The sequence below is a fragment of the Cuculus canorus genome, chromosome 8 (assembly GCF_017976375.1).
Source record: "Cuculus canorus isolate bCucCan1 chromosome 8, bCucCan1.pri, whole genome shotgun sequence".
NCBI classification, from domain to species: domain Eukaryota; kingdom Metazoa; phylum Chordata; class Aves; order Cuculiformes; family Cuculidae; genus Cuculus; species Cuculus canorus.
In genome coordinates this window covers 23,413,728-23,427,171 of record NC_071408.1, presented here as the reverse complement: position 1 = coordinate 23,427,171, position 13,444 = coordinate 23,413,728, and the positions used below count along the sequence as shown (strand labels likewise).

The 13,444-nt window shown below is 38.0% G+C and overlaps 1 long non-coding RNA gene across 1 annotated transcript; it reads left to right on the top strand.

Moving 5' to 3' along the window:
* The first annotated feature begins 16 nt into the window (after positions 1 to 16).
* Positions 17 to 13,149, top strand: LOC128852952 (uncharacterized). The gene is made up of 3 exons (XR_008451119.1): positions 17 to 537; positions 3,075 to 3,175; positions 6,189 to 13,149. It is a non-coding gene; the product is annotated as an uncharacterized LOC128852952 (long non-coding RNA).
* Positions 13,150 to 13,444: the final 295 nt, after the last annotated feature.

Genomic DNA, 13,444 nt, shown 5'->3' with positions numbered 1-13,444 from the left:
CTGACATGTAACTCTTGGAAGAAGTGTTCCAGCATTCGAGACAACAAAACAGTCTGTGAAGAAACCAAGCACAGAACATCTCAGACCAGCTAAAACGATAAACTGAGCACTGCCAGCCAGCGAAGCAAACTCATCTCCAACGGGGGTTGCAGATCTTACCCAGGCACTGTACCATGCTGGGTTTTAGTGATATGTTGCTCATAGGGATTCCACAACCTACATCCTTCTCCGTCCTTACTGTTATGTATCTCTAGCGAAGGAGATAAACAGTCACTGCTGCCACAGACTGCTGGATAGTCTTGCAAGAAGAGGCATGAGGAGCAAGCATTGGCACGGCCTCTGAAGACTCTGTTAGCTGAAAATAATCTGAGCTACAGCTATTGTTATGACAATGAAATTCAGAGTCAAATTTATTCCTGGTTAAATAATAACCTCTTCTTATAAAACTGTTCATTGTTGGAGAAGTTACCAGCTGAAAAATGAAGACTGGAGTGGATTACAGGAATGGAGTTAAAATAGCTAAAGCAAGCCTCTGAGGTATTCCATTCCATAACAATGTCACCCTGAAACAGATTATCAGGAAAGAGCAGAATACACACCCACACAGATTTTTGGAAAGTCAGTTTATTAAAATGTCACGTAATGCAATAAAATATATTGTTCGGTATAAAGTCTGTACTAGAAAACAGTAGAAAACCATCGTTAGCTAACTTTGCTAAGCATACACAGAGATAGTTGGGCCAAAGTAAGTTCAGAATTAATGAAAGTTTGAGCAGAAAATAACAATGTATTTTTTAAAGAAAACACCTCCCTTAATGATAAAGAACTATGTGATGTCTTACCTGTTTGAGTTCTTGGGCCATCTGAAACAGATGAACATAGTGGATGCTGTTACATACAATAACGCTGTTTTCACATTAAGCTTTTTAACTTCCCTGTTTAAGTAGATATTTTGAACCAGTTATCCTTCATCCTGCAACCACTCTTTTTGGAACTGGTGTCTTTCCTTTACAAATAGCAGTATCAAACCTGTTTCATGAAAGAATATAGAGCAAAATGCACTTTTTCCTTTAGTAGCTCATAAAATTAAAATACCTTTTAAAACAGGTATTTTTAGAATTGTTTCTTAGAAACGCAAATTTAATTTATTTTGTTTGTTCTTCAATAAACAAGATTTTGTTTATTATTCTTAATCTCAAAAAATATTAAGCAGTTTATGTGGGTAAAATTGTTTTCATTAAGTATCTTCATACAGTAAACTTTACATTTCTCTTACTTTTTGTGCTCAGTAATTCCCTAGTATAAGTGCACCCTTTAGGAAAAAAAATGGGTCTTCTAAATTCTTAGTGATTATTACAGATTGACTATAAAAATTATTTCCAATTTAACCATTTGTTTCTGGAAAAATAAGGCATATTTTATTCATACTAAGTGCAGAGATTCTCCTTCTCCTTAATCAATGTAATTCGGTTTCCCGTCACAATCAATTGCACTAGTGTAGCCTTATCATTAATAAGGCTTTGGATGGATCTGGATGGAAATTTTCATCCAGAAAATTGCAGCAGCAGTTACTGTAAACCATGAGTGAGTAACACAGAGAAGACTATTCTTATATTGAACTCAGTTTGTAAAAACATCTTATTTCTCTTCTTTTTGAGGTGGTGAAAATTATTTGGTGTTCATCACATTCAGTTGGGTTGGTTTTAGAAAATAAGCTAACAAGCTGTGTGAGAAAAATAACCTTATATTTCCATAATGGTATTTTCTCCAGAGACTTGGAACTCCCTTGAATGTTTTAATTATTTCTTTTCCTGAAAGTCAATGAAGTAGCATGGCACTATATTAAAATAATTCTCTTTGGGTTTCTGCAAGAACTGATTTCTTGCTGAATTAGCGCATCAACTGCAAAACTAATTTCCACAGCATCATTGACCTTATGTCACTTTACGTATTACAGAAACAGCTTCAGAGGGCTACAACTGTTAAAAATTATTCAGTATAAATGCACTTATTAAACTGACACATGCAGGAGACAAGCCCCCAAAATTACGGTGCTAATCTATGTGGCTTAAAGTCAGATTTCTGAAGTTTTAGATGCTATACCCTCCAACAGAGAACTGCAGCGGGCATTGACAGAAAATAGTATGGAACGAACATAAATCTAGTCAGGACTAGAGAAAATCCTGTGAGAGACAGTGAGTGAGAAAGCAGCCAGCATTCCCGGGGTAAGACTATGGGGTTCACAGCTCTCGTGTTGGAGAACAGAGGGGGTTTCTACCACAGCAAAAAGCGGAGAAGGGCACCAAACCCAACACATGAAAGTTTCAGGAGGTCCTTCAACAAGTGAAGAATCTTGAGGTGACATTCAGAAAGTTTGCAGAAAGGGGTGGATAAACCCAGCTGCCTCTAGATCAGATGCAGAACCTATTTGATCCACAGAAAAACAAAGTGCCCAACTCTCTAGCTGTCAAAAGACAAGGTAATAGTATTAATTAATACTTTTTTTCAGTGAACCAAGGTTGCATAAGCCTCTATGCTTATTAGACATTAGATCTAATTTCCTGTATTACTGAGAAATGGGTGACTTGGAGCTATGACAGCCTTGAATAAACAGTAGAAGTAGGAACCACTGCTAGAGCTGTTAATTTAAAGTAACACTCTCCCCACCATAAAAACCATCCCATGCAGGGTCTATTGCGATCAGAAGAGATCTGCTGTAAAAGCATAAAGTCAGGGAAAAGTGGTGGCAGAAGATGGCAACTTATGACTAAATGTATTTGACCTTCATATGTTATTTATGTCTGAAGACTTAATTTTGTGGTTTCAGGATGGGTTCATCTTTAGCAAAATTTGATGTCTTCTAATAATTATCACAGGTGTTAATTATACATTTATGTCTTGGTCTCCTAGAACCAATGTGACTCCATATACTGGTAATAAAGAAACAGGCTCTTTATTGTTTCATTTTCTGGAGTGCAAAATAAAAGAAAATAAAAGGCTTTAGAATCTGTTTATTTCCTAATCCATTGTGCAACACTTCTCTTTTTTTTTTTTTTTTTTTTTTTTTTTTCCAGAGTGATTTCCCTTATTCTTAGAAGCAATTTCAAAAGGAGAATCTGGGAATTTTCAAGACTGCAAGTTATTTCCTTGGCATTTTCATGATGAAGAAACACAGGTAAATCTTTTATCACTAGTCATTATCTCTGCTGCTCCACATAAATTTTGTGTCTATTAAAATATGAAAGCCATTTTTTATTTAATTTTGTTCTTATTCTAAGGGTTACAAACTTCGTTACAAACTAAGTGCCATAGAAGATGCCATGTTATTATATATTTTGATTTTACCTTGCTGAAATTATGATATGTGCAACTCCTTGAGACATTGTATTGCCTATTACTGAAGTAATGTGTCAAAATACATTGCAATTTGTTAATATCACTAGGAAGGAAAGAAAGCAACAAACCAATAAATGAATTCTATATCATAAGCACCAAATATTAATTTCTAGAATAAAGTAAGAGAGTAATAAGATTTTCCACAGGAAGATTAAACTCAAATAGGTGTTCAGATAGAAAGAGGTTGTTACAATCTGTAGACCAGCTGAAATGAAAGATCATTATGGGTATTCAGCATCACTGACAACAAGATCCAAGTCATTTCTATATTTGTATTTTTAAGTCAAATATCACTCTGATGAGACATTCAAAATACTTTGCAGCTCTCATTACGCCTTTTCTGGGCCTCAGCCATCTGGATGGACTCCTAGGGTCACAGCCTTTGCTTTCTTTAGGATTCCTTCATAGTCAAGTTCCAGCTAAAACGCTGACGAGACATAAGCAAACTGCTTCAAATATTCCCAGCATCACTGAGGTTGGAAGGACCTCTGGAGCTCATCCAGTCCAACCCCCAGCTCAAAGCAGAATCAGCTAGAGGTTGCTGCCCCCGGGTTTTGAGTATCTTCAAGAATGCCAACTCCACAACCTCTTTGGTCAACCATATGACAGATGCTCCAGTCTCTCAATCTTCTTCATAGCCGTTTTCTGCATTGCTCCAGTATGTCCATGTCCTTCTTGTTGTGGGGAGCCCAGAACTGGGGACAATACTCCCAACGAAGTTTCGTAAGTGCTAAGTAAAGAATAATAATCATCTCTTCTGACCTCCTGGCAATGCTTTCCTCATGCAGCCAAGGATGGTGCTGGCCCTGTTTTTCAATTTATGTGCTAACAGAGACAACAGAATTTTAAGGACATGATTAGTTTTATCTTTCCAGGGCCTGCTATTTATCAGGGAAATACAAACCATATTATTCTGCCACTACATGGTTTATGCCAGTATCAAGGATTCTATCTACACCCTTGTTACATGCTTTCCCTAAATAACTGGCCCTCTAAAAACAGTTGTTTGGGATCACTATGTACTGCCTTCTAAAAACATCTGTGCATGGATTTCTGAAGGTAACGCTGAAAGCCTCTAGCAGTGCAAATGCAGGTATCTTTGTAGGAATGAAGGCATCTTGGAAAACTGCAGTTCTAAAGAACAAGAATTCTCAATTTCATCATGTTGTTATTGCTGAGATATAAGATAGCAGATTAACTACCATTATGGTTAGCTTGCAGATAACCTTTCATAGCAGCAACATCCAGCTCATAAACTTCCAGTTTCCAAAAGCAGTTGATACTCTTTCAGGAGCCAAAAATCCAGCTCTCTGTCATGTATTCCTGAGAACCTTCCACTTCCTCTGCAGCTGCCACAGTGCAACTGTGGACAATACAGTTATGTATTGAGAACACATAAATTTTCTGTGGAGAAAGGCCCACAGACTTTCCAGTGGGTCCTCAGGAAGCCTAAAGCAATGAGATGTTCTACCAGATTTGTTTGTCTTGGCAAGGAATAGAGCAACCTTGTTCTTGAAAAATCTGCATTTAGTTCCTCATCTATAAACAATCTTCATCAGTTCTTCCATCTGCGGTATATGTCTTTGTTTGGCAAGTGATTTGCAGTGTTTCTTATTAAACATGTCAAATTGTTTCTGTTCTGCCTGAGCTATGATGACTTAAAGGACCAAACTTTCATGTGGCCGAAGGAGTTTTTTCCCCTCTAAATCCAGTGTTACCCTTACTGCCCTGGTTGCTCCATGAGTTTTTTGCATTTCTTGTAGTCTGCGACTGTAGAAAATAGGAAGAATTAGGCAAAGCAAAACTCCTCTTGTTATTAGTGACATACCAGTACATGAGCCAATACATAGTCTAGCTAATGTCCTTTTACCTTCTGGAATAGTTTAAAGCAGCATGCAAAATATGCTTCCAAAAATATACAAAGTAATTTCCATCCTTTTTCCTACAAAGCTATGCCAAAAGCCCCAGGAAAGCCTTTCGACTCTTCAGCTAACATGCTCAAAAGAAAAATGAGACTGGCAAAAAAAAACCCAGTCTAATTAGGACAATGCTAGGATTCAGTTTAACATTATGAAAAGCAAACACCTTTCATACCACTCCCAGTTCTCACATATCCATGCTGAAGGGAGATTAAATTTCAGATGCTAGGAAGCAGAACAGCTCTTCCCAAGCAATACCAGATTGGCCCAGGTGGCCACAACCTGCACGATTTTTCATAGATTGCCTTTTAAAGTGCCTCGTAGCTGCCTCTCAGTCTCAGAGATGCTGAATATCTTTCTCAGCTTTTTCCAATGCAGACCAGATGTTGTACTGTGATAATTCTCTCACGAGCCTTTTCCATTTTGACTCTCCATCAGCTAGAGATCCAAAGAGACATTACTTGAAAAACAGGAATCACAAAAGAGCCAGGAACTTATAAATTAAAACATAAACATTAATTTGTTTTCCAAGATACAGATGTCTTTTGTCAGTTCAAGCCTTGATCTCTCCACAAGTTAAAGACAACAGTTGTTCCGTGGAGGCATGCACTGGAAATTAGCCAATGGGCATTAACTTTTGGTTCTGATTGAACTGGGGAAAATTTGGAACAGAAACACAGAATTAAAAGCTGTGATAGTAATTAATGGCTGATGCCGTTTAAAAATGTTCATGACATTAAAATATCAGAAAAAGTGTCTTACCATAAGGAACTGTAGAATCATTGAACCTCTCGGACAAGGCTCACAAGATTTCATGTTGTCTTTGGTGGTGGCAGGGGTCTTTCCTTCTCCTTACCTTGCTGATCTGTTTAGGTACATGGACCAGGATCTGTCTCCATGGAAGTGGATCATTTGGTGGTGGCTAACGTAAGCAACAGGGGGTTACAGCAATGCAGCACCACCAGAGCTCCAGAGAAAGGGACGGGGCTGGAAGAGGAAGGGACACAAGACAGAGGCAGTACAGGTGCAGAGTAGTGGAACAGGCTGATACCACAAACATGAAAATGTAAGTAACTAACTGCATAATTTAAATAACTGTTCTGGTAAGATACTACAGTAACATCAACATTGTTCTTTAATAGATTCTACAGCATTTTATCCTTGCAGAAGATAATTGCCAACATAGAACATTATCTGGTCGATAAAACATGAACTTTGGGGTGCAAGATTGGCTCAGAGTTTATGAAGAGGTAAAGCAAAAGCTTTCCTCCTTTTGCTTAAAAAGATGAATCCACTAAAAGCATAAGCCACTGAGCTGCAAAAACTTACACTGCTGAAAATCAAATATAAAATACTATGCTAAAATTACCTACCAAAGCTGGAATTCAAATGTCAGTATGGAGACACAGATTTAAGAGAACACTTTCATATATTATGAACACAAGTGCTCAGAGTTCAACTGCATGTATTGAATTTTGTTGCAACACGATGCATCAAGCACTGTTTTCAAATGGGGATTGAAAATCTATCTTCTTTAATGCTAAATCACTTGATATATCATTATTATTACATTACTTATCATTTTTATATCAATAAAAATTTAATATCCAAAGATTTGAAATAGTAGAAAGGTTAGAGACAGCCAAAGAAAACATTTGCAAAAATGTGCATAACAAAGAGATAAGGATGAAGACATGCTTTCTTTTTTAACATGACCTACATGTGCACTAATTTTTCATCTTTAAAAAGCAGCAGTTCACAAGTCACACCTCTTCATTCCCTTTCAAATCAATTTGATACACCTACACAACTCTTTTGCCGGTGAGTTACTGCACGTTTGCACTCAAACTTTGTGTTTCCAGCCCTGCTATATTTTCTTGATAAGATCTATTAGTACAAGAGATTCAAATTACTCTGCAACTTTTAGCAATTAACCCTCTGTTATGATACACTGCAATTGAGCATTTTAACATACATAAAAGCAGGGCAATGTACAACAGATGACTCTACAGTGTCTTGATATCATCAGTTTACTTCCTTCTCATATGGGCTTATACAAGCAACTGTAACTTCTAATAAAATCTACTCTAAAAAGTCTCTCTGAATGCTTGCCTGTGTCTCATGCTCCTCCAGAGACTTTTGCTATTATCAGCACCAGCTTTTTCTAAAGCCTTCTGTTCAGCATCAGAAAATAAACCGTCCCTTACACCACTGGTTGTCCCTTCTTTATACTACAATGTATTCACTCGGTGGAGCAAAGATTCTGAGCAATCATTATTCCCTCTCTGGACATGTCTGGAATAAATTCTTGCTTTCCAGCACTCTTTTATTACAAGCTTTACACACTTATGTTCTTTTCCTAGGTTACAACTTCATCACTACATTTCTCACCATACTAATACCTGTCCGTACTCCTCTTGTTGAATGGTTAATGCTTCCTTATTTAAGCGCAGGGAATTCTAAGTAGCTGTTGTCATAATCCAACTACCCCGAGGGGTTATACGTTGCTAAAGGTTCAGGCTGTCGAGGACAGATCTGGGCTAGAACAACATCCAGATTCCTCCCCAGCTGTCCTACTTCTGCCCAGCTGCTTAAAGCGGCTGTACATATTACGCCAAACCGATGTCTACAGAACAATGTTTAAGAAAAGGAAATACAAAAAAAAGTACACACTGAGCTCCAGTAGGTAAAGAATTAAACCAATCAAACACTGGGATTAGCATCTAAATAAGCACTAAAATTTGCTATTTGAGATCTAATAGCTCTCACTTTATATTCAAATATTTATGGATAAAAGACCTTATGAGGAACAATGATACTACAGATAATACTCATCATTACAATTAAGGCGACTGGCAGTGTCATACGGTCAGGTGTCCCTGCCCAGGCAGAGGTAATTGCTCTGGTCAGACGCTCAACTAGTTCTGTCCTAACATCAGCTTTTATAAGGCTTCTTTACCTCTACTTGATTGCTAACAGCTATGTTCCGAAAACAATTCCCCCAAAAGAATACCACAAACCACAGGCAAAGGGAAACCTTTCAGCGTTTTGCTGAGCAGAGCTCGCTTTGGCAAAATGCTTGTGGTTTTGTGTCAGCAATGTGTGCTGCAGCCCAGTGTCTGCTCTAGAGCTGCTGAGAGAGGGAAGGAGGGGGCATCGGTCACCACGGCTGTTCCCATTTCATACGCTCTTCCCTTGAGGGGTGAACTAGCATCTGCTGTTCCCTTTCTCCTGAGGAAGAAACACCTTCCACAGAAAGGAGCCATAAAGCTCCTTTCATGGCTTCATTTCCCACTAAAAAAGATTTTTATTTTTATTTCACAGGCTGGTTCGAGCAGAATTTGCACTCAGGTAAAAATTGTCATCATGTATATTGCCATGGTCTTAATTTTCCCTTCTTTAATGAGCAGATTGAGGCTAAAATTGAGAATATGCATTTTTCTCAAGGGCTTTGCCCTGGCTCAGGCAATTCCTCAAAGATGCCCTTCGCCAAAAATGTAGAATTCTGTTTCAGAAGAGGCTTTGGATTGCTATGATAAATAAATGGAGTCAGTCAGGCATTCCTAAGCATCCACAGGGACTTCTGTGAATTTTTTGATAATATGCTGGTAATGTGCATTTGTAGTTTTATCTGTTAATTTATTAAGAAAAGTGACTTTTTTAGATTTATTAATGTTACAAGTGAGTTGTGTTTATGAAATTTGCAGGCTATTGAAGGACGAAAATCTAAGTCTTTAGATCCAATACAAAGTAAACATTTATTTTAAACTGAACTGTAAAGTGGCAGATGTACACTCACTTTTACAGGTAATATTAAGTATTAAAACATGTTCTACCTGGTTGTCTTTAAAGTGAAGATTTAATCCAGACTCTTCTTGATAAGTACTAGGAAGTTCTTTCCTAGCTTTGTCATGTCCAGGTCACCAACTGTTGTCTCTTTTTTAATCATTGTGCATAGTTAGGCATCCAACTGCAGGAACTGCAACCTCTGTTCTTGCCCCAACGGGGGGGCTGGCATTCACATACCATGTTCCATTTTACTCGTATTCCATTCCAAGCAAGCCACTCCAATCAAACTTTCCCTGGCTACACTAACTTCCCAGAAAAAAAAAGTGGTTACATTGTCACTTAAAGATGTAGGATGTCTTTCCAAGAGTTGATTGGATTTAAGCACATACCCATCCGCCGCTTAAAATTCACACAGATCTAACTTGCAAATTCAGTGAAGAGTAGTTCTTTTCTACTATTGCCACTCAAAACTCATACTAGGACCATTCTAACACCTTAAAACAAAGATCATGTTCCCATAATTCATTATGTTTGCTTCTCAAAAGGTTATGTTACTCAAGATATTATTCTTTTTGTGTGGAGTATAACAGTCAAATGCCAGCCTAAGAAGTAAAAAATGGAGCTACAGATAGTTTAGCATGGAGACACTTCTGCCAAACGTTCCCTAGATGTCGCTACACTTTCTGGCTACATTAATATAGCCTTTATTACAACATGGAAAACTATCACTTAGTAACCCAATTTCTTCAGAGTGACAAAAGACATTCTAAATATATGTATATATTATTATTCTACATAGTAGAATATATACATTATGTTCTACTAATGTCATACTGAAACTTGAAAATAGTTATCATCACAGGCTTGTTTTCACACTCTTTCTGCCTTCCTAACACCCTTCATTCCAAGCATGTTGGCTCATTGAGACTGGAGTTGCTTGCCCTTTTCCATTACTTTGTGCTTAAACAAAGTAGTTCCTTAAGGGCATCCCCCAAAGTTTCCAGATTCAGTTTTCACACATAATTTGCTATTCTTTCTGTCTTGACAAGTTCTTCAAAGATCATCCTTCTGCTCTTATATGACTTTGCCACTCAAACACTCATTTATACTATACAAGTGTTACAGGAAACTGTTCTGGGAATTCAAGGTAGGATTCAGGATCTTTAGTGTTTAGTTGATTCAGACTTAAAGTAGTTCTGGGGACAACATCCTTGTTTCCATTCCGGTTTATCACTTCTCTGTAACTCACTGTTTCTTACCTGCGCAAAGAGTTTTCAAATAGCATAATGCCGATTTCTACACATGAATGTTTTCCATATTGTCCAGCAATATGAAGATTCTCCACTTTACTTCAAAGACAGTAACAAAATACCTCCAAGTTTTCCAAGTGTTTCAAATCTCATTTGTGCTGAAGTAGTCATTGATTGGTTGTCCACAAGATGGGGCTTCTACAACGGAGATCTGTGTATCCAAATTTAAGATTTTGATGCTAAAGCTATGAATGGCATCACAGCTGACAGGAACACTTTTCTTATGCTTTCAGTTTCTGGCACAGGAATAGCCCTCACAAAAGGAACCCTACTCCCCATTTCTCACATGAAAACAATATTACCTCGGGAAATCAAAACTGCAGAAAGCAACTTTACCTTATTCTTAGCTCTTGTGCTGGTATACAGCTTATGACTCGGAGGCAATAAACACCTTTACAATCATCATGTGTCTTGCAGACTCTGTAAGGTCATCTACTTCTACATGAGCTTTTGTGGAAAATGACGGAGTCCAGAACACCAAGTCGAGTGCATGTTTTTTTGAGACATTTCCTAAGTCAATATGTAGCCTAACATACAAATTTGTAAAGCTGTCTGTAGTTGGAATGTTTCTGTTAAGATGATAACACTTTCAAAAAAAGGAGAAAGCAGCTCCACACAATCTGTAATTTCTATAAACTTCATTGATAGGGGGAGAAGTATGCTGTTACAAAAACTAACTGTAGTCATGCACTTCAAAATAAATGAAACAAAAATTAATTTATTCTTAGACACAAAAATTCTGAAAGATTTTTTTCAAAAAAAATGGAATAGACTTCCAGTACCTTTTGCTGGCTCATTTCAGCTTGTGGGCAGTGTTTGTTCAATCAGTATGTGAGTAGTTCTGCTAAAAAAGGCCTCCCCATTTTTTGTCAGGTAAGTAAGCCTAAACAATCGAGACTTTCATGCCATACAGGAATCTCCACACAACCAAACCCAGTACAGACTATCTGGGACGGTACAACTACTTTCTCATATTTCTTTTCGTAGCACCAGAGAACTGAGGAAGACTTAATTTATAGTAATTCCTGTTTTCTGCATGATGTAGTTGTTTTCTAGAAGTTTTTACAGGAAGCACACTATTCCATCAGACAGCAGAAGTGTTTCTGCATGCAAACGCAAACACTGCTGCCTGCTCTCCGTCCAGGACGAGGTTGCAAACACATGGACTACTCAAAAAGTAAAACTGAATCTTGAGAAGAGGAAACACTTCTGGCCAGATGGTAAAGTTAATTTCCCAAAGACTAACTCGTCCCCAGTGCCAGACGCAGTCATTCACAATCATATAATGTTTTTTATACAAAATCTTCAGTGGTTCCTCCTCACATTCCTCCTGTTCAGTCTCCAGCAACCTGTCTTCTGCAATTCTGCTGGCTCAGGTGTCACAGACCAGAGTTTCAACAGGATGTACAAAATAGTACCTTTCAGAATAATTATCTGGAGAAGCATAAAATAAGAAAATCTGAGGAGCCAGGAAATACTCCAAGAAGGATAGAGAGTGACAGCGCGCTACAAACTGAAGTAAATTATGTTGTATTACCAAACAGAAAGCACAGTAAGTTTGATAAATGCCATTTTTGCGCATACTAAATAATATTCTCAATATTGAAGTTTTAGCAGGACTATTCTGTCCAGGTTTGGATGCCACATTTACTGAAAAAGTGGATCAAAGAAAGAGTTTGCAGGAAAGCAAAATGAGTGGGAGATTTACAAATCATGATACATAAGGAAAGACTGAAACAAAGCAGCATAACAGTCTTCAGGTATCTAAATCATTGCAACAATGCAGACAGGACCTGCAATAAAAAGTTTGACTTGTAGCAATCTTAGATATTGGGGAAAAAAATTCAAATGGTGATAGATTGGCACACAGAACCTACGGATGTCATTCAGTATCCAGAAACAGTTTCAATAGTTTTCTGTCAAGAAATTAAAAAGACATAGGTGATCCTGGACTGGGACAGAGTTCTATGTCAGATGGTCACACTCCATAGGCTCTCATGAATTATTCCATACATCATTTTATCACTTTCATTACAGATGACCTACAGCTACCCACAGGAAGAAAACAGAGATTTTGCTCTACAGGAAAAAGCAGAAATCAGAGAAGTAGGAAGACTTAGGAGACGGTACACAAGAGGTGTTTTAAGTTGTGCAGCAGAAAGCATATTCAACTCAACACAAATAGGAACAAGCATTTTTCCTAGACTTTAGAAAGAAGTTCTTCATGATGAGGGTGGTGAGGCGCTGGCACAGATTGCCCAGGGAATCTGTGGATGCCCCATCCTTGGAGGTGTTCAAGGCCAGGTTGGATGGGCCTTGGGCGGCCTGATCCAGTAGGAGGTGTCCCTGCCCATGGCAGGGTGCTGGAACTGGATGATCTTTAAGGTCCCTTCCAACCCAAACTATTCTACGATTCTATGATTTTGGATACTACCTTACTGTTGCAGTGAACCAAAAGCTTTGTGAGGCACAAAAAGTCTCCAAGATAAAAGTCACATTCAGATGAAACAATATCAAGTTGAACTTCATACTCCTCATTAGCTGAGGTGATTTTGCCTTCTGGACTTGCTACTCCAAATATGTACCTTTTCCCCACATCCTGGGCAGAATATCCCTGAATCCACAGGAGCAGTACCTGATGACCAATACACTGGCCACTGGCAAACTGTGGATAGAGCTCGCTCCTTGCAAACTCAGGAAGAATTTGCACACAGGAACAAGTGAAGAAGGACCAACACGTCCATTAAAACTTAATTTATATTAAGTTTATTAAAATTAAATTAAAATAAAATTTAAAAGATTCATTAACGAGAATTCAGTCTATTAATTATCCACTACTTTTTGAATGCCAGCCCAGGATTCAAGCATCCCAAAGGCTGTCAGGGGGACATGTCAGCAAGTCACACTCCTACTTAAACAGAACAGTTACCCTGCAATAACTGTGATTCCTTAATATTCTGTTGAGAACTACACCACCCACTCTATTCACCCAATCTTTTACCCACTGCCATGTTTTCTTACTGGCATTTT